General features: G+C 42.8%; 1 protein-coding gene across 2 annotated transcripts in view; it reads right to left on the reverse strand.

Annotated features, from left to right (window-relative positions):
- Nucleotides 1-23,575, reverse strand: part of KLHL42 (kelch like family member 42) — a 73,941-nt gene that overhangs the window by 28,725 nt on the left and 21,641 nt on the right. The window lies entirely within an intron of this gene.

Genomic DNA, 23,575 nt, shown 5'->3' on the forward strand with positions numbered 1-23,575 from the left:
CTGGGGGATTTCTGTTTATTACAAATGAGGTTCAGAAACCATTCTGTATACTTGCTAAGTGAAAATATGCAGCCTACAAAGGAGCAGGCCAGGAATCATAATATTAATAACCCTTCGTGAGCATTTACTATACATCAGGACCTGTGGCGAGCACATCAGGTCCGTATAGATGAATGTATGTGAGATGAGTTCAACATGCCCATTTCACAGATGAGAGACTGAGGTGCAAAAAAAGGCGAAGGAACCGATCCGACTGAAGATGACTACCTCTGGGGAGGAGGGTAGAGGTGCGGTGGAAGAAATCTTGTACTCCTGTCTACTCTTAGGAATTATTTACCATTTTTTATCATTTGATGCATTTTAAGTGACAAGAAAATAATTTCGTTTTTTTATAAAAAGCATTTGCTGAAACTCATAGAGCTGGTAAGCGACCCAGGGACTCCAGAGCCAGTTTATCAGCCCCCCAGCACACAGGTTCTTTATCGCTCTGCCATGTGACCCTGCGGTTGCAAAAAGGAATCTGTAGACCACCGTATGCACGTTATTGCCCTCTGGGAGGGAGCCGTAGGACAGAGTGATCACATAAACTATTGTTCCAAAGAAATACTTGAGAGTGAAAGGAGGTGCTAGCAGGACTGGGTCTGTCCTGGGGGCACTGGTATGTATGGTCTAACTGGGGGCGATTACAGTTTTCATTATGATCCACACGTACCAAACATTCTGTTTTGAGCCTGGATCATTTTAATAAGTAGAGGGAAAGTGTTGTGCACCAGTTTTCTGAACAAAGACACTTCTAGTTCTGAGTCTTGTGGATATTCATTTTTTCTTTCGAATCACAAAACTCACATAATTCAGATTATTCACCACCATAATCCCAGAGCAACGGGATCAGCTACCACAGCCATCAGTGTGGCAATCATTATGATTGAAAGGCTAATATTTAATCAAAGGGCTTGGGAACGTCTCCGGAAGGCAACTCTCACCAGCAACAGGGCAGCGACCCTGGGATAATGGCTTCCACAGTACAGGTGGCCAAGCCGGAGGTTCTGGAGCACCTCCCAGAGGTCGCCGTGCAAGTTAGTCAGCCCCTGCCCCACCCAGCACCGACTTCCGCTGTGCCTCTGAGCTGGAAGACAGTTTCCAGTTCTCTGCGGCTATTCATAACTTTCTCCAAAGAAATAAAAGCCAGCTTTGGAAGAACATATGTGTTACCTTGGCCACATCATGCACCAATACACAAACACCCTTTCCATCCAGCCAAGACTATCAGTAAATAATGTCATTTGACTCAAAACAGGGCATGAACGTTTCTCAGTAGGGGCAGCCTCGTCTGGACCAGTTCAGATGACTAAGGAACCTCAGGAAGTGGAACCATGAATCAGAAAGCGACCTCTTTTCCTCTGACTCAATGCTGAGCTCATGAGCCCAGGTGGTGCTGGCGGTACTGTGCTCCTGGAGGTGCTAACTCCTTGCAAACATCCGAAAACCAAGGAAAAACTTATGATCTTCACTGCTGCTCCCTAAACTAGGCTCTAAGATCACACTGTACTAAGTGCGAAACATGTATTATTTAATCTCATAACAGTATATGGTCCCTGTTATTTTCCCATTTTAAAGATGGAGAAACAGTTTCCGAGAGCTTGCCAAAGGCTTCCAACCAAGTTTGTGCCTTACCAGTGGTCTTTCTGTTCTATGACGCTGCCTCACAATAAGAAGCAATAAGCAAGAATTAAAATGGTGTAAAACATTCTGTGAGCCTCTTACTCGTAATTTTGACTGTGATCTTCGTCACTTCAATTTTGATAAGCTCTATCAGTAGTAACATAGTTTAAATACTTACGTCATTTCTTCCATTCTATTCACAAACTTGGGAAAGTACTACTTAACTTTGCGTGTGGTTATGATAATTAGAGCATTACCTATTTTTCTCTCATACACCAAGAGGTCTAACATGTATTAATAAATTCTTAAGAAGGAAATAAGCAGTGAACTTTTCCAGGAGGTATTAGCACCAGCCTCAAAGGCAGTGCATGAGTTGTCCACACTTTTGGGGGGTCCACTGAACCCCCCTAGGAATGACAGAGCCACAACTGACCTCACGTGGGCCCTGTGGTTACAGAGCCTGGGTTTTGTGTGGCTAACCCCTCAAAAGCAGTTTGAAGCCTCTCAACGTATGCACAATGCTTGCAATTCAGATTTTTCCCACTAGGTGGATGGTAGTGCTTTGTATACTTATTAATGGTTTTGCTGAATATCTAGTAAGCTTTCCCCAGCACCTGATAAACATTTAAGTTTATAAAATCAGTTATACCAGCTTTAATTAAGACAGTGAGCTCCACTGAAAAACAAGATTTTATCATTTAAAAGGGGCGAGAGAACAATAAAACCATGTGGTATAAAAAAAATCTCATCTGTAATACCAAATCCCACTTAATTATGCTATTTTGTAAAAATAACCTTTTTTAAATAAGCATGAGAACTAATTAACCAAGTTGGGACAAAGAGAAGTCTTCAAATTGCTATAATTCGGTGCTTACCTCACTAAAATTCAATTACTGCTAATTATTGCTGAATCTAATTTTCGTTTTACTTTTTCTAATTTTTTAAATAAATTTATTTATTTTTATTTTTGGCTGCATTGGGTCTTTGTTGCTGCGCGCGGGCTTTCTCTGGCTGCTGTGCGCGGGCTTCTCATTGCGGTGGCTTCTCTTGTTGCGGATCACGGGCTCTAGGCGCGCGGGCTTCAGCAGTTGTGGTGAGTGGGCTCAGTAGTTGTGGCTCATGGGCTCTAGAGCGCATGCTCAGTAGTTGTGGTGCACAGGCTTAGTTGCTCCGCGGCATGTGGGATCTTCCCAGACCAGGGCTCGAATCCGTGTCCCCTGCGTTGGCAGGCGGATTCTTAACCACTGTGCCACCAGAGAAGTCCTCTCTATTTTTTTTTTAAATGAATGCCTCACCACCACACCTTTTTTATATATATATATATTTATTTATTTATTTATTTATATTTATTTGGCTGCGCCCAGTCTTAGTTGCAGCGCGTGGGCTCTTCATCGCTTAGTTCATGTGGGATCTAGTTCCCTGACCAGTGATCAAACCCAGGTCTCCTGCACTGGGAGCACAGAGTCTTAAATACTGGACCATCAGTCCAGTATCAGTCCAGTATATACTACTTTTTCTATTTTTAAGAAGACAACTTTAACTTTTCTTCCCCCATATGTGGAACCTCAGTTGTCAGGAGAATCTCAGGCTGCAAATACGACTGAGGTTAGAAGCTACTACAGCTTCTCGTGTTGCAGCTAATCCACATCGTAAAAACTCCTCGAAAGATTTTACTTCCCAGGCCCTCCTCAGTCTAGTTTTCACACAAGACTTAAGGAAGACGTAGGTGGCTCTTTGATTTGTTCCATTTCCTGGTGACTATCCCCATGACTGTCCTTTATAGGAAAGATTTAACTTCTCCAAGAAACTCCTTTCCATTTTAATTCCTAGATCTTTGAATCCTAGAGTCAGCATTAAACTATAATAGTGATACTAATAATAAATATAATAACTTAAAATAACTTAAAATAGACCAGTCACTATATAAGCATTTTATACATTTTAACTCATTTTAAGCTATGACACATGAAATATTAAAGATTATCTATAAAACACTCCTAAAGAGCTCCATACCTCCTTTTTAAATGTTTATGCCAAATGTCTATTGAATGATGCCATCTTTAAACAGAGATAAACAGTTTATATGTTCATATAAATCTTATACCTTCATATACATAGATACGTAATCACATATATGCACCTCTTCTCACCGCTTCCTGTAGCTTGCTTTCCCAGGTGGTTTGTGGATCTCTGAAAGGTAATCTTCCCTTCTGACCCCACCTGTCACTCCTCCGCTATACCTTTCTATTCAAGAGCATGGCTCTCTGATCAGCTACATCTACATTTACTAGGAGCTTGTGAGAAAAACAGAACCTCAGGCTCAATCTCAATTTACTGAATCAGAATCTGCATTTTTAAAAGCTTCCCAGGTGGATTGTAAAGCAGAATCTGCATTTTTTTTTTTTTTTAGTTTTTATTTTATATTGGATAGTTGTTGTGTGAGTTTCAGGTGCACAGCAAAGTGACTCCGCTATACATATATCTATTCTTTTTCGGGTTCTTTTCCCATATAGGTTATTACAGAATATTGAGTAGAGTTCCCTGTGCTGTACAGTAGGTCCTTACTGAGAATCTGCATTTTCCTTTTTTTTTTTTTTTTTTTTTTTGTGGTACGCGGGCCTCTCACTGTTGTGGCCTCTCCCGTTGCGGAGCACAGGCTCCGGACGCGCAGGGTCGGCGGCCATGGCTCACGGGATCAGCCGCTCCGCGGCATGTGGGATCTTTCCGGACCGGGGCACGAACCCGTGTCCCCTGCATCGGCAGGCGGACTCTCAACCATTGCGCCACCAGGGAAGCCCTCTGCATTTTCATAAGATGCCCAGGTGAACTGAAAACACATGCCCGTTTAGAAGCACTGCCCTTCACAATACATCTGAATAGGAAGATGATCACACAGTGAAGGAGTTAGGCATTAGGAGGGACGGCAGGGACAAGGCCAGAAGTTAATAAGTGATGCAGGGGCTTCCCTGGTGTCGCAGTGGTTGAGAGTCCGCCTGCCGATGCAGGGGACACGGGTTCGTGCCCCGGTCCGGGAAGATCCCACATGCGGCGGAGCGGCTGGTCCCGTGAGCCATGGTCGCTGAGCCTGCGTTTCCGGAGCCTGTGCTCTGCAACGGGAGAGACCACAACAGTGTAGAGGCCCGCGTAACGCAAAAAAATAAATTAAAAAAAGCAAAAAAAAAGTGATGCAGGAGTACCAACTTAGCAGTCTAAAATGTTCCCAGTGCACTAAAAAGGAATCATACTTCACAGAGAATAGTAAATAGTGCAGATAAGGCCTTTTTTATTTTTATTTATTTATTTATTTTTTTGGTCTTGGGGGAAAGCAAATCTCCTTGCCCCAATGCAAATGAAAGCATAAAATTAATAGCCGAAAACAAGTATTTTCCTCAAATATTTGATCCTATGGACAAAATATTACATGTTAGCAATTTACCTCTTTTCAAAGATGTATAATCAAAGTTATTCGATCGTCTCCCCTTTTCCGATCCATTCATAACTACATGAAGCAGGAACCATCCATATGTAATCATGTCTCATGAGTGGCATTTGCTTCTGTGAAGGCCCCCATGGGCACCCTATGCTTAAATCTGAAAATGTGGAACATGGGGCTGGGCACAGGAGAGGGTCACTCGGGTTCTGGGCTCTGTTTCATTGGCAACCTCAGCAAACTGCTTCAATATTTGAGAGTTAATTAAAACTGAGGAGCACGCAAAAGCATTCTTTAGATGCCGAGGAGTGATGAGTGCTTCTAGCAGCTGTGGAACTATGTGTTTGTGAAATTAAGACTTGGAAGAGGGGGTGAAGCGAAAGGGAATGTGCAGCTAGTTCCAGCCCCACCTTAGGTTAAGAATAGCAGCCCGCGGGTCTCCAATATTTTGTTGAGGGAATATGTCTCTGGAATTCCTGTTTGATGTTCTGTCTTAAAATAATTAAACATATATAAGAAAGTTAGTGACAGGAATTAAATACATGTTTTTGATATTCTCAATTCTTGTTCAAGGAAGGAGAAGAAATTAAGTGGGTGAGAGACATCTGCAACAAATACCTTTGCCTTCTTGACTTTGTGTATGTGTGTGATTGGATTTTAAACAATAAGCTTGCATTGTTATTATTTTGAATTGTTTTAAGAATTTTTTTGGCGGCGTCGTGAGACAGGCTTTCACTCAGCAGTGAAAGCGCCGAGTCTTAACCGCTGAACCGCCAGGGAATTCCCTAAAGAATGTTTTTTTAAATCAAGTCCTTGAGGTTGCTACCAAGGACTCAACTTTTTTCTTTTTTTTTTTTTTTTTTTGTGATACGTGGGCCTCTCACTGTTGTGGCCTCTCTCGTTGCGGAGCACAGGCTCCGGATGCACAGGCTCAGCGGCCATGGCTCATGGGCCCAGCCGCTCTGCAGCATGTGGGATCTTCCCGGACCGGGGCACGAACCCGTGTTCCCTGCATCAGCAGGCGGACTCTCAACCACTGCTCCACCAGGGAAGCCCAGGACTCAACTTTTGAAGGAGCAAACTGTCTTCCAAGCTATGATCCTTTGTCTCTTCTTCTTGGCCAGCTGACCTGCAGATCCACTGCCCCCAGTTCTCCAGAAATTGAGAGGTGTCCATACAACATGGTTAGTGCCGTCTGATATCCTAGTTCCACTGCTTTTTTTTTTACCACAAAACCACTGAGCACTGAGTAAACCAGAGTTCTCCCTGGGGTTAGAACTGCCCCCTGCGGGGCATTTTGGAAATTGGCATGGCATTTTGGTGGTTATATTTCCTACATTTAGTGCACAGTATTTCCAGTGTTATATATTCTGCAATAAATGGAACAGTCCTATGCAATGAATTATCCAGCATTCCATGCAACGTTCATGTGTCCCAAAGACATTCAGAAAATTCTGTTTATAATTTTTCTTACCTAGAACCCAAGTCCATTTTATATACAGGCATCAACTATTTTTTTGCATAGTATGACTATATGCTGAATTTTCCAGAAATACAACTACTGTGTAAAGCAAGAGCTGCTTGTCTTGATTTTTGAATTTTGCCAAGAGATGTTTACTATTGTGGAAATCCACATCACCCCTGGCAAGGCCACAGCAGGTACTTGAATCACTGGTACAACACAGCTTTACCAGTCTGCATTTGTAGCTGTCACATGCACAATGATTCCTTGTAGGTACAAGTATCTGAGTACTTCATTGTCTCTTTTAGTATAACTGTGCCCAAACATGTACATATTGGTAAACATATTATCTATTTATAGATTATTTTCCTTTTATTTCTCCTTTCACCATCAGAGCATCATGTTGATTTGTAATGAAGTGTGTAGGGAGGCTACATTATTTATAAACTACATCTGAAAGTAGAAGAGGGAACATTATAAAATACAATAACAAGAAAGTGTTGAGTCTAATAGGCTTGAGGCACTAGTATAAGCAATTTTCTTGGAACCTAAGGTCCAAAAGGAGGGCAAAAGACCAAAGAGATGTCCAGCAGAAATGCAAGAAGGAGGACTTGAAAATTAGGAGGTGTTTCTGTTTTATGGACTGATGGCTCTTGACTTCTCAGATTCTCCTTCAGTGCCCTCTTCTCCTGCCTGCTTCTTGAACCTAGGTGTTCCCAGTGTTCCCTCTGCTGCCCTGTTTTCTCACTCTGATCCTCATCCTTGGAACAGGTGTCCACTCATAAAGCTTCAGTCACAGCTGATTCCAAATCTATACACCAGGTCAGCCAGATCTGAACATCTAACACAGGCATCAATTTTGTTTTTGGATGAGACATATCCATGTTGTGTTATATCCCAAATTCATGTAGCAAATCACATTCATCATCTTTTCCCCAAAACTTAGTCTCCCACTGATGTTTCCACTATTGGCTCTAACAATATCCTTATCCTCCAAGTCACCCAGAGTTACAACTTTTGATAAGAAACTTCAGAAACATCTTTAACAATTTTTCAACCCCACACCTGCCCCAACCAATCATCAAGGCCTGTCATTTCTACCCAGATGTCTCTCTGAAATCTTTCTCAGTGGTGTGCTAGTAAAATGACATCAAAAAAAGTGAGGGAATTCTCTGGCGTTCCAGTGGTTAAGACCCAGCCCTTTCACTGCCATGGGCCTGGGTTCAATCCCTGGTTGGGGAACTAAGATGCTGCAAGCCTCATGGCGTGTCCAAAAAATGATAATAATAGAGGCTTCCGGGAAGATGGCGGAAGAGTAAGACGCGGAGATCACCTTCCTCCCCACAGATACACTAGAAATACATCTACACGTGGAAAAACTCCTACAGAACACCTACTGAACGCTGGCAGAAAACCTCAAACCTCCCAAAAGGCAAGAAACTCCCCACGTACCTGGGTAGGGCAAAAGAAAAAACAGAGACAAAAGGATAGGGACGGAACCTGCACCAGTGGGAGGGAGCTGTGAAGGAGGAAAGGTTTCCACACACTAGAAGCCCCTTCGCTGGCGGAGACTGCGGGTGGCAGAGGGGGAAGCTTCGGAGCCACGGAGGAGAGCGCAGCAACAGGGGTGCAGAGGGCAAAGCGGAGAGATTCCTGCACAGAGGATCAGGGCCAACCGGCACTCACCAGCCCGAGAGCCTTGTCTGCTCGCCCGCTGGGGCGGGCGGGGCTGGGAGTTGAGGCTCGGGCTTCGGTCGGAGTGCAGGGAGAGGACTGGGTAGGCGGCGTGAACACAGCCTGCAGGGGGTTAGTGCGCCACGGCTGGCCGGGAGGGAGTCCAGGGAAAAGTCTGGACCTGCCGAAGACGCAAGAGACTTTTTCTTACCTCTTTGTTTCCTGGTGCACGAGGAGAGGGGATTAAGAGCGCTGTTTAAAGGAGCTCCAGAGACGGGCGCGAGCCGCGGCTAAAAGCGCGGACCCCAGGGACGGGCATGAGACGCTAAGGCTGCTGTGGCCGCCACCAAGAAGCCTGTGTGCGAGCACAGGTCACTATCCACACCCCGCTTCCGGGGAGCCTGTGCAGCCCGCCACCACCAGGGTCCCGGGATCCAGGGACAACTCCCCCGGGAGAACGTATGGCGCGCCTCAGGCTGGTGCAATGTCACGCCGGCCTCTGCCGCCGCAGGCTCGCCCCGCACTCCGTGCCCCTCCCTCCCACTGGCCTGAGTCAGCCAGAGCCCCCGAATCAGCGGCTCCTTAACCCCGTCCTGTCTGAGCAACGAACAGACGCCCTCCAGCGACCTACACGCAGAGGCGGGGCCAAATCCAAAGCTCAGACCCTGGGAACTGTGAGAACAAAGAAGAGAAAGGGAAATCTCTCCCAGCAGCCTCAGAAGCAGCGGATTAAAGCTCCACAATCAACTTGATGTACCTGCATCTGTGGAATACATGAATACACAACGAATCATCCCAAATTGAGGAGGTGGACTTTGAGAGCAAGATTTATGATTTTTTTCCCCTTTTCCTCTTTTGGTGAGGGTGTATGTGTATGCTTCTGTGTGAGATTTTGTCTGTATAGCTTTGCTTCCACCATTTGTCCTAGGGTTCTATCCGTCCGTTTTGTTGTTGTTGTTTTTTTAATTTTTTTTCTTTTTTCTCTTAATAATTATTTTTTTATTTTAATAACTTTATTATATTTTATCTTACTTTATTTTATTTTACTTTATCTCCTTTTTTTCCTTCCTTCCCTCCTTCCTGCCTTCCTCCCTCCCTCCCTCCCTCCTTTCTTTCTTTCTCTCTTTCTTTCTTTCTCTCTTTCTACTTCTACTAATACTTTCTTTCTACTTTTTCTCCCTTTTATTCTGCGCCGTGTGGCTGAAAGGCTCTTGGTGCAGCAGCCAGGAGTCAGTTCTGTGCCACTGAGGAGGCAGAGCCAACTTCAGGACACTGGTCCACAAGATTTCTCCCAGCTCCACATAATATCAAACAGTGAAAATCTCCCAGAGACCTCCATCTCAACACCAGCACCCAGCTTCACTCAACGACCAGCAAGCTACAGTGCTGGACATCCTATGCCAAACAACTAGCAAGACAGGAACACAACCCCACCCATTAGCAGAGAGGCTGACTAAAATCATAATAAGTCCACAGACACTCTAAACACACCACCAGACGTGGACCTGCCCACCAGAAAGACAAGATCCAGCCTCATCCACCAGAACACAGACACTAGTTCCCTCCACCAGGAAGCCTACACAACCCACTGAACCAACCTTAGCCACTGGGGACAGACACCAAAAACAAAGGGAACTATGAACCTCCAGCCTGCAAAAAGGAGACCCCAAACACAGTAAGATAAGGAAAATGAGAAGACAGAAAAACACACAGCAGATGAAGGAGCAAGATAAAAACCCACCAGACCTAACAAATGAAGAGGAAATAGGCAGTCTACCTGAAAAATAATTCAGAATAATGATAGTAAAGATGATCCAAAATCTTGGAAATAGAATAGACAAAATGCAAGAAACATTTTACAAGGACCTAGAAGAACTAAAGATGAAACAAACAACGATGAACAACACAATAAATGAAATTAAAAATACTCTAGATGGAATCAATAGCAGAATAACTGAGGCAGAAGAACGGATAGGTGACCTGGAAGATAAAATAGTGGAAATAACTACTGCAGAGCAGAATAAAGAAAAAAGAATGATAAGAACTGAGGACAGTCTCAGAGACCTCTGGGACAACATCAAACGCACCAACACTCGAATTATAGGGGTTCCAGAAGAAGAAGAGAAAAAGAAAGGGACTGAGAAAATTTTTCAAGAGCTTATAGTTGAAAACTTCCCTAATATAGGAAAGGAAATAGTTAATCAAGTCCAGGAAGCACAGAGAGTCCCATACAGGATAAATCCAAGGAGAAATACGCCAAGACACATATTAATCAAACTGTCAAAAATTAAATACAAAGAAAACATACTAAAGGCAGCAAGGGAAACACAACAAATAACACCCAAGGGAATCCCGATAAGGTTAACAACTGATCTTTCAGCAGAAACTCTGCAAGCCAGTAGGGACTGGCAGGACATATTGAAAGTGATGAAGGAGAAAAACCTGCAACCAAGATTACTGTATCCAGCAAGGATCTCATTCAGATTTTATGGAGAAATTAAAACCTTTACAGACAAGCAAAAGCTGAAAGAGTTCAGCACCACCAAACCAGCTTTACAACAACTGCTAAAGGAACTTCTCTAGGAAAGAAACACAAGAGAAGGAAAAGACCTACAATAACGAACCCAAAACAATTAAGAAAATGGGAATAGGAACATACATATCGATAATTACCTTAAATGTAAATGGACTAAATACTCCCACCAAAAGACACAGATTGGCTGAATGGATACAAAAACAAGACCCATATATTTGCTGTCTAGAAGAGACCCACTTCAGACCTAGAGACACATACAGACTGAAAGTGAGGGGATGGAAAAAGATATTTCATGCAAATGGAAACCAAAAGAAAGCTGGAGTAGCAATTCTCATATCAGACAAAATAGATTTTAAAATAAAGACTATTAGAAGAGACAAAGAAGGACACTACATAATGATCAAGGATCGATCCAAGAAGAAGATATAACAATTGTAAATATTTATGCACCCAACATAGGAGCACCTCAATACATAAGGCAAATACTAACAGCCATAAAAGGGGAAATCAACAGTAACACATTCATAGTAGGGGACTTTAACACCCCACTCTCACCCATGGACAGATCATCCAAAATGAAAATAAATAAGGAGACACAAGCTTTAAATGATACCTTAAACAAGATGGACTTAATTGATATTTATAGGACATTCCATCGGAAAACAACAGAATACACATTTTTCTCAAGTGCTCATAGAACATTCTCCAGGATAGATCATATCTTGGGTCACAAATCAAGCCTTGGCAAATTTAAGAAAATTGAAATTGTATCAAGTACCTTTTCCAACCACAACACCATGAGACTAGATATCAATTACAGGAAAAGATCTGTAAAAAATACAAACACGTGGAGGCTAAACAATACACTACTTAATAACAAAGTGTTCACTGAAGAAATCAAAGAGGAAATAAAAAATACCTAAAAACAAATGACGATGGAGACACAACAACCCAAAATCTATGGGATGCAGCAAAAGCAGTTCTAAGAGGGAAGTTTATAGCAATTCAATCCTACCTTAAAAAACAGGAAACATCTCGAATAAACAACCTAACCTTGCACCTAAAGCAATTAGAGAAAGAACAAAAAAACCCCAAAGTTAGCAGAAGGAAAGAAATCATAAAAATCAGATCAGAAATAAATGAAAAGAAACGAAGGAAATGATAGCAAAGATCAATAAAACTAAAAGCTGGTTCTTTGAGAAGATAAACAAAATTGATAAACCATTAGCCAGACTCATCAAGAAAAAAAAGGAGAAGACTCAAATCAATAGAATTAGAAATGAAAAAGGAGAAGTAACAACTGACACTGCAGAAGTACAAAAGATCATGAGATTACTACAAGAAACTCTATGCCAATAAAATGGACAACCTGGAAGAAATGGACAAATTCTTAGAAATGCACAACCTGCCAAGACTGAATCAGGAAGAAATAGAAAATATGAACAGACGAATCACAAGCACTGAAATTGAAACTGTGATTAAAACTCTTCCAACAAACAAAAGCCCAGGACCAGATGGCTTCACAGGCGAATTCTGTCCAACATTTAGAGAAGAGCTAACAGCTATCCTTCTCAAACTCTTCCAAAATATAGCAGAGGGAGGAACACTCCCAAACTCGTTCCATGAGGCCACCATCACCCTGATACCAAAACCAGACAAGGATGTCACAAAAAAAGAAAACTACAGGCCAATATCACTGATGAACATAGATGCCAAAATCCTCAACAAAATACTAGCAAACAGAATCCAACAGCACATTAAAAGGATCATACACCATGATCAAGTGGGGTTTATTCCAGGAATGCAAGGATTCTTCAATATATGCAAATCAACCAACATGATACACCATATTAACAAATTGAAGGAGAAAAACCATGTGATCATCTCAATAGATGCAGAGAAAGCTTTCGACAAAATTCAACACCCATTTATGATAAAAACCCTACAGAGTGTAGGCATAGAGGGAATTTTCCTCAACATAATAAAGGCCATATATGACAAACCCACAGCCAACATCATCCTCAATGGTGAAAAACTGAAAGCCTTTCCACTAAGATCAGGAACAAGACAAGGTTGCCCACTGTCACCACTATTATTCAACATAGTTTTGGAAGTTTTAGCCACAGCAATGAGAGAAGAAAAGGAAATAAAAGGAATCCAAATCAGAAAAGAAGATGTAAAGCTGTCACTGTTTGCAGATGACATGATACTATACATAGAGAATCCTAAAGATGCTACCAGAAAACTACTAGAGCTAATCAATGAATTTGGTAAAGTAGCAGGATACAAAATTAATGCACAGAAATCTCTGGCATTCCTGTACACTAATGATGAAAAATCTGAAAGTGAAATCAAGAAAACACTCCCATTTACCATTGCAACAAAAAGAATAAAATATCTAGGAATAAACCTACCTAAGGAGACAAAAGACCTGTATTCAGAAAATTATAAGACACTGATGAAAGAAATTAAAGATGATACAAATAGATGGAGAGATATACCATGTTCTTGGATTGGAAGAATCAACATTGTGAAAATGACTCTACTTCCCAAAGCAATCTACAGATTCAATGCAATCCCAATCAAACTACCCCTGGCATTTTTCACAGAACTAGAACAAAAAATTTCACAATTTGTATGGAAACGCAAAAGACCCCGAATACCCAAACCAATCTTGAGAATGAAAAACGGAGCTGGAGGAATCAGACTCCCTGTCTTCAGATTGTACTACAAAGCTACATTAATCAAGACAGTATGGTACTGGCACAAAAACAGAAAGATAGATCAATGGAACAGGATAGAAAGCCCAGAGATAAACCCAAGCACATATGGTCACCTTATCTTTGATAAAGGAGGCAGGAATATACAGTGGAGAAAGGACAGCCTCTTCAATAAGTGGTGCTGGGAAAACTGGACAGGTACATGTAAAAGTATGAGATTAGATCACTCCCTAACACCATACACAAAAATAAGCTCAAAATGGATTAAAGACCTAAATGTAAGGCCAGAAACTATCAAACTCTTAGAGGAAAACATAGGCAGAACACTCTATGACATAAATCACAGCAAGATCCTTTTTGACCCACCTCCTAGAGAAATGGAAATAAAAACAAAAATGAACAAATGGGACCTAATGAAACTTCAAAGCTTTTGCACAGCAAAGGAAACCATAAACAAGACCAAAAGACAACCCTCAGAATGGGAGAAAATATTTGCAAATGAAGCAACTGACAAAGGATTAATCTCCAAAATTAATAAGCAGCTCATGCAGCTCAATAACAAAAAACCAAACAAACCAATCCAAAAATGGGCAGAAGACCTAAATAGACATTTCTCCAAAGAAGATATACAGACTGCCAACAGACACATGAAAGGATGCTCAACATCATTAATCATTAGAGAAATGCAAATCAAAACTACAATGAGATATCATCTCACACCAGTCAGAATGGCCATCATCAAAAAATCTAGAAACAATAAATGCTGGAGGGGGTGTGGAGAAAAGGGAACCCTCTTGCACTGCTGGTGGGAATGTAAATTGATACAGCCCCTGTGGAGAAGAGTATGGAGGTTCCTTAAAAAACTACAAATAGAACTACCATATGACCCAGCAATCCCACTACTGGGCGTATACCCTGAGACAACCATAATTCAAAAAGAGTCACGTACCAAAATGTTCATTGCAGCTCAATTTACAATAGCCTGGAGATGGAAACAACCTAAGTGTCCATCATCGGATGAATGGATAAAAAAGATGTGGTACATATATACAATGGAATATTACTCAACCATAAAAAGAAACAAAATTGAGCTATTTGTAATGAGGTGGATAGACCTAGAGTCTGTCATACAGAGTGAAGTAAGTCAGAAAGAGAAAGACAAATACCATATGCTAACACATATATATGGAATTTAAGGGGAAAAAATGTCATGAAGAACCTAGGGGTAAGACAGGAATAAAGACACAGATCTACTAGAGAATGGACTTGAGGATATGGGGAGGGGGATGGGTAAGCTGTGACAAAGCAAGAGAGAGGCATGGACATATATACACTACCAAATGTAAGGTAGATAGCTAGTGGGAAGCAGCCGCATAGCACAGGGAGATCAGCTCGGTGCTTTGTGACCGCCTGGAGGGGTGGGATAGGGAGGGTGGGAGGGAGGGAGACGCAAGAGGGAAGAGATATGGGAACATATGTATATGTATAACTGATTCACTTTGTTATAAAGCAGAAACTAACACACCATTGTAAAGCAATTATACTCCAATAAAGATGTAAAAATAATAATAAAGTGAGATTTTTTTAAAGCCCTAATTTGTAGTGTTTGCCAGTTTCTGAGGTGTGAATATACCCACTATGACCAATTTAAAATTACCAAATCTTTAACATCTGGCTCATAAAATTCCTGAAATTTACAGTTAAATCTTGAGAGCTGGTGCTCTTTTCTATTTCTATTGCTGCCACCCTGGTTCAGTTATTTGTTATTTATTTTCTGAACTGTTTAGAAGCTTATAAGTTAGTCTGCCTACCTCTCACTCCAATTACATGTGTGCATAAAGTACTTTTATATTTTTTCATTGCATATAAAATAAATGTCAAGAACCCTAGCCTTGTGTGCAAAGTCTTCCATAGTATGGCCCTAGTCTACCTTTTCCATTTCATTTCCACTAGTCCTCCCACCTACCATCACATCCTACACACTCACTCACACACACATACACAGCTCTTATGTTCTAGCCCCATAGGGGCACTTAGTATTCTCTGAAAAACAAGGCACAGTGCAGTTCAGCTCATTAGACATTTACTAAATGTCTACTATGTGCCAAATACTGTGCTAAGCTGAATAAGACATGGTCTCTGACCAGCAGCATAGAATCCTATGTATTTCAATTCTCTTGTGGTTATGCTTGTACTGTTGCTTTAGTCAGAAACTCTTATCTCTGTCTTTATTCAAAAAGCATTTACTGAGTACCTAATAAGTGCCAGACTGTGCTATCTTCTAGAAATACAAAAATGAAAAAGCTGGAGTGCCTACCTTCTAAGTCAGATAAGCATAGTGTGATGTGCAGGTATAGGGAGACATCAATTGTCTTGCCCTGTTGGTTTCAAGGAAGTCTTTGCTGAGAAGATAATGGTAGAACTGAGGATGAGCATAGGAAATATGGCTCAGGAAAGAGACAGAAGTCAGATTGCTAAGGGCTGGGTATGCCATGTTTCCTAGTTGGGACTCCTTATACGTGTCAGAATCTACCTTGCTCAAGCAAAGAAGAATTGATTCTGAGGATATAGATGTCTTTCATGGAATCCAATGAAAAACTGGACAGCCAGCCCTCAGAAAGGGCTGGAACTTAGATAGCTCCAAGACCTCAGCTGCAGAAGATGACAAACCCTTATTTCAAAGCTCTGAAATTGATGTGACTCAGCTCCCAACACCCTTTTCTTGTGTCTCTCAGTTTAAATGCTAAAGAAAATCTGACTGGCCCAGTTTTGGTCAAGAGTTCACTCCATGTCCAACCAACTATGACCAGAGCCAAAGTCACAAACCAAAATTCTCAGTCAGAGAACAGAGATCTCAGCCTTCACAGATATCTTCAAAATTGTCTACTTTAGTCAAAAACATAATTACTTAGGGCTGAGGGCAGAAAAATCATGGCCAGTTGTATTAGTTAGGAATGTTGTGGGCTGCAAGTAACAAAAAACAGGGTACAGTGGCTTAAACAAATGAAAATGAATTATTCTGACATCCCAAGAAGTTCAGCTATAGGCATCACTAGCCTTAAGACTGGTGCTCTATGATTCTTTGTGGTCCTGTGCTGTTGTAGTTCCAGTTATCATAGACTCATTTGAAAGTTAAAAGGAGAAAGAGTGGTACCATCTGTAACCGTTCCTGTTTATTAGGGGAGCCCAAAAGATTTCCCTGGACCTCCCAGGAGACTGTTGCTTAGTTGCCGCTGCCACACCTGATTCATATGACCACTCTTCACAGGAAGAGAGGTCAGAAAATCAGGGAACAGTATCACAGTTAGCTTAGATCAACTATGATCTAGAACTAGCCACACAGAGACCCCGAAACAAAATTGAGGTCAAGTATGAGAAACAGACTCCAGAGTGACCCCCACTTTCTGGTTTTCACACTCTTGTTCAATTCATTTTCCTTCAGTGTGGGAGGGACCTGTGACTTGCTTCTAGCCAACAGCATATGGCAAAAATGATGGAATGCCACTTCCATGATTATGTAATATTATATACAATTCTGTTTTGCTAAGACTCATTCTAGAGACTCTCTCTCCCTAGCTGGCTTTGAAGAAAGACATGGCCGTGTTGGGAGGCCTGCATGACAAGGAGCTGTGGATGGCCTCTAAGAGCTGAGCTAGCAAGAAGCCAGGAGTCTCAGTCCTATAACCATAAGGACATGAATTCTGCTATCAACTTGAATGACCTTAGAAGTGGGTTCTTCCCCAGTCAAGTCTCCAGATAAGAATTCAGCTCAGATAACACTTTGACTGCAGCTTTGTGAGACCCTAAATGAAAGATTCAGCTAAGTCATACCCAGACTCCTGATCTACAAAAATTGTTGGATAATAAACGTGTACTGCTTTAAGCTACAACATTTATGGAAATTTGTTATACAGCAATAGATAACTAACATATCAAGGGAGAATTGGGAAATGTATATGGTGAGGTAACCAAGGGTTTCTCCCATATCAGTCAAGTTATGCTTGATTTCATTGTTTTTGTATATAAACCTTTTTTTTTTTGGCCTTCTTCCATGTTTTATTATCATTCTTAGGGCTAATCTGTAGGCCTGAAACTTAAATCAACAGAGATCACAAATTCCATCTTCTTCCACACCACTCCTCTCAGAAATTCCTTTCTTGACCTTGTTGATATTTCACTGTCCTTGTTTCTTTCAACTTCTCCTCTAACTGTGGGTGTGCCTGAGGTTCACTCCTTGACCTGAGGCTCTTCTCTCTAGCTACATTTACCCAGTTCTTTTTGATCTTCTGTAGTTACTCTAAACTCAAAATGGCTGAAACCCACTATTCCTTCTCTCCCTGCCCCACAAACCAGCTTCCCTCCCAAGCCCTCCATCTCTGTTAGTCGCACTAGAGTACTTTTAATCTTTCAGAATCAAAATCTTGAAATAATTCCCCCTACTTTCACCCCTCACCACATCCTGGAGATCTTCTCCCATATTGTCTCTAAAAAGCTTCCATTTCCACTGCTACCAACCTGTTTCAGGACTTCAGAACCTCCTGTGTATTTTACCACAATTGCCTGCTAATTGTTCTTCCTGTCTCTACTTCCTTATACCTTAATCAATTACACATACCAGTACCTTGGGAAAGTCAAAAATAATTGTATCATCTCCAAATAACATCTCCCTTCCTTAACTACTTCACACTAACTGCTGGTGTAGGGTAGTGGACATTTGTAGTTATCATTCACATTCTAGTTCCTTTTCCTTCTCCCAAAAGCTCCTTCCTGTCCCAGTCCCCTAGCTACACACACACACACACACACACACACACACACACACACACACACACACATATACATCTGTATATCCTTTCTCTCATGTGGGGATCCAAGAAAGCTGATTTCAGCTCTGGCCCCAGGGGGAGAACAGTGACCTTTGCTATAGCAATCAGCTCATTCCACACTCCTCAAGTCCCTCAAACACGATGTCAGTTCAGTGTTACCTAAGCCAATTCAATCAGAATGAATCTCAGAACTAACACAGGAAATGCTGTAACGAAGATGATCTTTTCCCCACTGGATGTGCCATCTTGAAACCGCAAAAGCAGACAGCCTCGTGAGGACACTGAGGAAACCTCATACGTGGTGATATAGTTAAACTGCTGGATCGAAACTTGACTAGAGTCTGTGCTAGCCTTAGGTTTCTCATTTATCTTCTATCTAATGATTTCCTTAATTGTTTAGGCCAGTTCATTTTGAGTTTTCTCTTACTCGCAGTCCAAAACATCCTGGTAAATTCAGCCAGCACCCAAGTAACATACTGTTCTAGGCTCTACTGCACTCATTTCTGGGTCAATGTATAATGTGACTATATGAACACCCTCTTTTCTCTAATTGCATTAATGTCCACATCTATCCCTGAACTAGACTTCAAGTTCCTGTTAGGACAAAGTTTTTATTTATTTTGTATTCCAATGGCAGCCATGCTAGTATTTGCTTAATAATTATCTGTTGATTAAGAATTTACCAAGTTTGGGCTTCCCTGGTGGCCCAGTGGTTAAGAATCCACCTGCTAATGCAGGGGACACGGGTTCGAGCCCTGGTCCGGGAAGATCCCACATGCCGCGGAGCAACTAAGCCCGTGCGCCACAACTACAGAGCCTGTGCTCTAGAGCCCACGAGCCACAACTACTGAGCCTGCACGCCTAGAGCCCATGCTCTGTAACAAGAGAAGCCACTGCAATGAGAACCCCATGCACTGCAATGAAGAGTAGTCCCCGCTTGCCACAACTAGAGAAAGACTGCTCGCAGCAACGAAGACCCAACACAGCCAAAAATAAATAAAATAAATTAAAAAAAGAAGAATTTACCAAGTTTGACTTAGCACAAAATATGCTAGAATTTAGGACACTGACAGCTTCAAAACAATTAAGTGTCTAAGGGAAAAAGAGCCAATTTCTTCACCACACTGGCAGAATTCAGTTCCTTGTGGTTGTAGGACTGAGATTCTCATTTCCTTGTTGGGTGTTAGCAGGGGTTCACTTTCAGCTCCTAGAGGCTTCCTGCCTTCCTTACCACAGGGCTACCTGTATCTTCAAGCCAGCAATGGCACACTGAATCTTTCTCATGCTTCTAATCTCTAGCTTTCTCCATTTCTGACCTCTAGACTTGGATTTAAAGGGCTTTTGTGATTAGGTCAGGCATACACAGAAAATCTCCCTATCTTAAAGTTAATTAATTTGGGACTTCCCTGGTGGCACAGTGGTTAAGAATCTGCTTCCCAATGCAGGGGACACAGGTTCGATCCCTGGTCAGGGAACTAGATCCCACATGCATGCTGCAACTAAGAGTTTGCATGCCACAACTAAGGAGCCCATGAGCTGCAACTAAGGAGCACACATGCTGCAACTAAAGGAGCCCGCCTGCAGCAACTAAGACCTGGCGCAACCAAACTAAATAAATAAAATAAAAAGAAAGTCACCCATACCATTTTAAAAAAAGTTAATTTGGGATATAGCATAATAGGAGCACTCACAGGAGTGCTATCTCTTCATATTTGTGAGTCCATATTCAAGGGGAGGAGATTATACAAGGGTAAAGAGCACAGGGATATCTTAGAGCTCTGTTTACCACAGACCCCTACCTTTTAGCTTTACAGATAGATCCCCAAATACACACTACATCTCCCAGGCTCTCTTACAGTTAGGTACAGCAATGTCCCTAGTGCTGGCCAAAGAAATGTTGTATAGCAGCTTCCCAGAAACGTCCTTAAGATAGTGCTGGTGCCAATATTTGTCCCCTTGGTTTTGGATTCCTTCTTGCCACCTGGAATATGTAACTCAATGTCTGGAACTTTTTCAGCAATTGTGGACATGAATGACCCTAAGAATGGGAACCACATACTAGGATGATGGAGCAGTAAGATAGAAAAAGCCTGGGTCCCTAATTCTGTAAAGAGCTATACCCCGAGGGGTGCTGTTAAATGTTAAACAACAGGCTCTTTGGAAGGCAAAACCCTGACTTGTAGCGTTTGCCAATTTCTGTGATGTGACTACTCCACCATGGCCAATTTTGAGTTACCAATGTGACATCAGTGAACATAGAGTTGGGAAGAGATGTTAACAACTGGTTCTCACGAGCTGGAACAAGCCAGCCCAGCACACCATGGGCTGTACCAGCTCCACGCTGTCTGCCTCCAGGCTTCTGTTTCATCAGAGAAAATTAACTTCTCTTGTATTTAAGGTATGTTACTTTAGGGTTTCCGTCCCATGCAAATACACCTAGTCCTACGGTAATTTTCTCTAGTTCTCTCTCAACATTGAAATTTTCTTCACTTGGAATTTTGTCTATATGGATGTGTCCAGCTCAAAGCAGGAGAGTGTATGGGCCCAGGGTTTACTCTGCACAGCATTCACAGGAGCTGTCGTTTCATCCAGCCTCCTCCCAGTAAGATTGACCCCACTGCTTACACAGTAGAGCTTGAATAACTACAAAGCTCAGAAGGAAAGAGGAGGGTGATGATTGTGTCAGAGAGGCAATCACCATGCTTGACAGGGACCCCTGGGCAGGCACCGTGATGGGAAACGTTCTGAAGCCATGCAACAAGTCCACGAGTATGTGACATCGAAACGCCACTTTACAAAGCTGCCTTTGAAGATTGGTGATTTTCAAGACCCACAACAGAGCAGAAAAGACTTCAGAACAAATAAACATCAGCACTACTAGAAAACACCTATTCACCTCTTGGAAAACAGAGCTGGGAAAAGACACAGACATGCCTTTTCTTTAGGTTTTAGTGGCACAGAATCACTGTGCATGAGTCTGCCCCAGCGCAGAGGCTGGCCATTTACCACCAGCCCAGAGGTGATAGCTAGCATCTCCTCTCCGCAACAGGAATTTGTACCAGGGGTGCTGGCTACTATGTTGCAGGACACCTTGGTGTCCCTACCTGAACCCTCACTCAGCAATGGCACCAACAATCCCGGGAAACACAGGGTGGTCTCTTTTATTCCAGTTCCATTCATTCCAGCACATCTTCCAAATAAGTGTGGATGTGGACTTCCTCCCCTACTTCTTTGGTATAAGCTGTTTTTGAGGAATGGATTTCCTTAGTCAATTTCCACAATGATCCCATAGAGTGGATACTATTGTTACCCTTCTTTACAGATAAAGCAACTGAGGTCCAGGGAGATACAGTAAACTGACCAAGGCTATACAGCTAGAAAGTGGCAGGACTGGGAAGCAAACTCAGCCAGTCTTGCTCTGCAGCCCATGCTTTTAACCCTCCTGCCTGCAGCCAGGCAGCCACAGAGGGTCACATAACATGCGCCTTGCAGAACTGCAAGAGCCACCTTTGCCTTGCAAGGTGCATGAACAAAACAGTCAGACTGGGTTCTCGGAGGAGGCAAAGAAATAAGGTGGGAATTGTATCCCCAAACCCCTCCTGCCACATAGAGGCAACCATTTCCACTAAAGCAGCATTCCCCGGGATGTAGTCTGGAAGGGCAGAACCCTACTGCCTCAGGTTGTCCCAAAGCTGAGGAAGAGATTGGAGCCATCAAGCTGAGAGTGAAGGGTGGCGACAGAAATCACAAAGGTGGGCTCCAAGGTCAAGGAGCTGGGCTCCATTAGATCTGGGCCACTGGCCCACAGAGTTGCCAGAGATCAGATGTACCAGCATCTAATTGGGTTTTTAAAGGGTTTTGTTGCCAAGGAAATGTTTATGGCCTGCAGACAGGGGCCTGGGATTCCACAGTGCCTATAGAGGGTCTCAGGCTTCCTCCCCACAGCTCCCATAACCCTGCCAACAGGAACGTGGCCGCCACCTAGGCACACCCATTCACGCGCGGCCATGGAACACCCTGCTGCAGAGCAGAGCAGAATCACGGGCTCCCAGATTGCCCAGAAACCCACTCCACCACCAGGGCCCTTGCCAGCCGCTACCTGCAGGAAGATGTATGCCATCTGGACAAGTGACTGTTGCAGGCCATTTTCCCTTCTGCCTTTCCCCAAATGGCAACTTGTGACCTGCAGTGCCTCAGTTTCCTCAGCTGTAAAGGGGGGTAATATTCATATTTACCACATGGGATTGCTGTGAGGATTAAATAAGTTAAATAGAAAAATGCCTAGATTTCCTGTCACAGAGTAAGTGCTCCGTTAGCGTGGGGTGTGTCCGAAATAGTTAACTTCTTCGTTAGTTTATAGACTGCCAGAAATGGGTGGTCACCCATGGGCTTCGGAGGGATGGATAATCCCTGACAACCCTGGACTTGGGACTCAGTGAGCTGTGATGTCACCTTTGGATACAGTAGCTAGATCTGATTTTTGATAGTTTCCCTTGGGGAAAAGATGAGTGTGTCTTTGATTTTTAATGGGGTAGTAGTAGTAGTTTAAGTTGGGTCATTCTTAAAATTGTATGTATAAGAAGGGCATGTGCATGCACACGTGTTCCCACAGGCGGGGCAATCAAAGGATAGAAGATGGGCATCAGCAACTTCCCTGGAAGTCCAGTGGTTAGCACTCTGCGTTTCCACTACAGGGGTCCTGGGTTCAATCCCTGGTCAGGGAACTAAGATACTGCTAGCCGTGGGGAGCAGCCAAAAAAAAAAAAAATGAAGAAGAAGATGGACATCCGTAGGCCATCATCTAGTAACTGAACCCCATTTTGTTTTCTGTTTTGCTTTGTTTTTATAAATTTATGTATTTATTTATTATTTATTGGATGTGTTGGGTCTTTGTTGCTGCACGTGGGCTTTCTCTAGTTGTGGTGAGCGGGGGCTACTCTTGGTTGTGGTGGGCGGGCTTCTCATTGCGGTGGTTTCTCTTGTTGTGGAGCACGAGCTCTAGGCGGGTGGGCTTCAGTAGTTGCGGCACGTGGGCTCAGTAGTTGTGGCGCACGGGCTTCGTTGCTCCGCGGCATGTGGGATCTTCCCGGACCGAGGCTCGAACCCGTGTCCCCTGCGTTGGCAGGTGGATTCTTAACCGCTGCGCCACCAGGGAAGCCCCTGAACCCCATTTTGTGACACTGACCCCCAACTTCTCTCAGCCTCGCAGACAGCACCATAACTAACACAATAGAAAAGGAGTGGTGTGCTTCAGTTTTCCTGGAG

This window comes from Lagenorhynchus albirostris, chromosome 11 (genome assembly GCF_949774975.1).
Source record: "Lagenorhynchus albirostris chromosome 11, mLagAlb1.1, whole genome shotgun sequence".
Lineage (NCBI taxonomy): Eukaryota > Metazoa > Chordata > Mammalia > Artiodactyla > Delphinidae > Lagenorhynchus > Lagenorhynchus albirostris.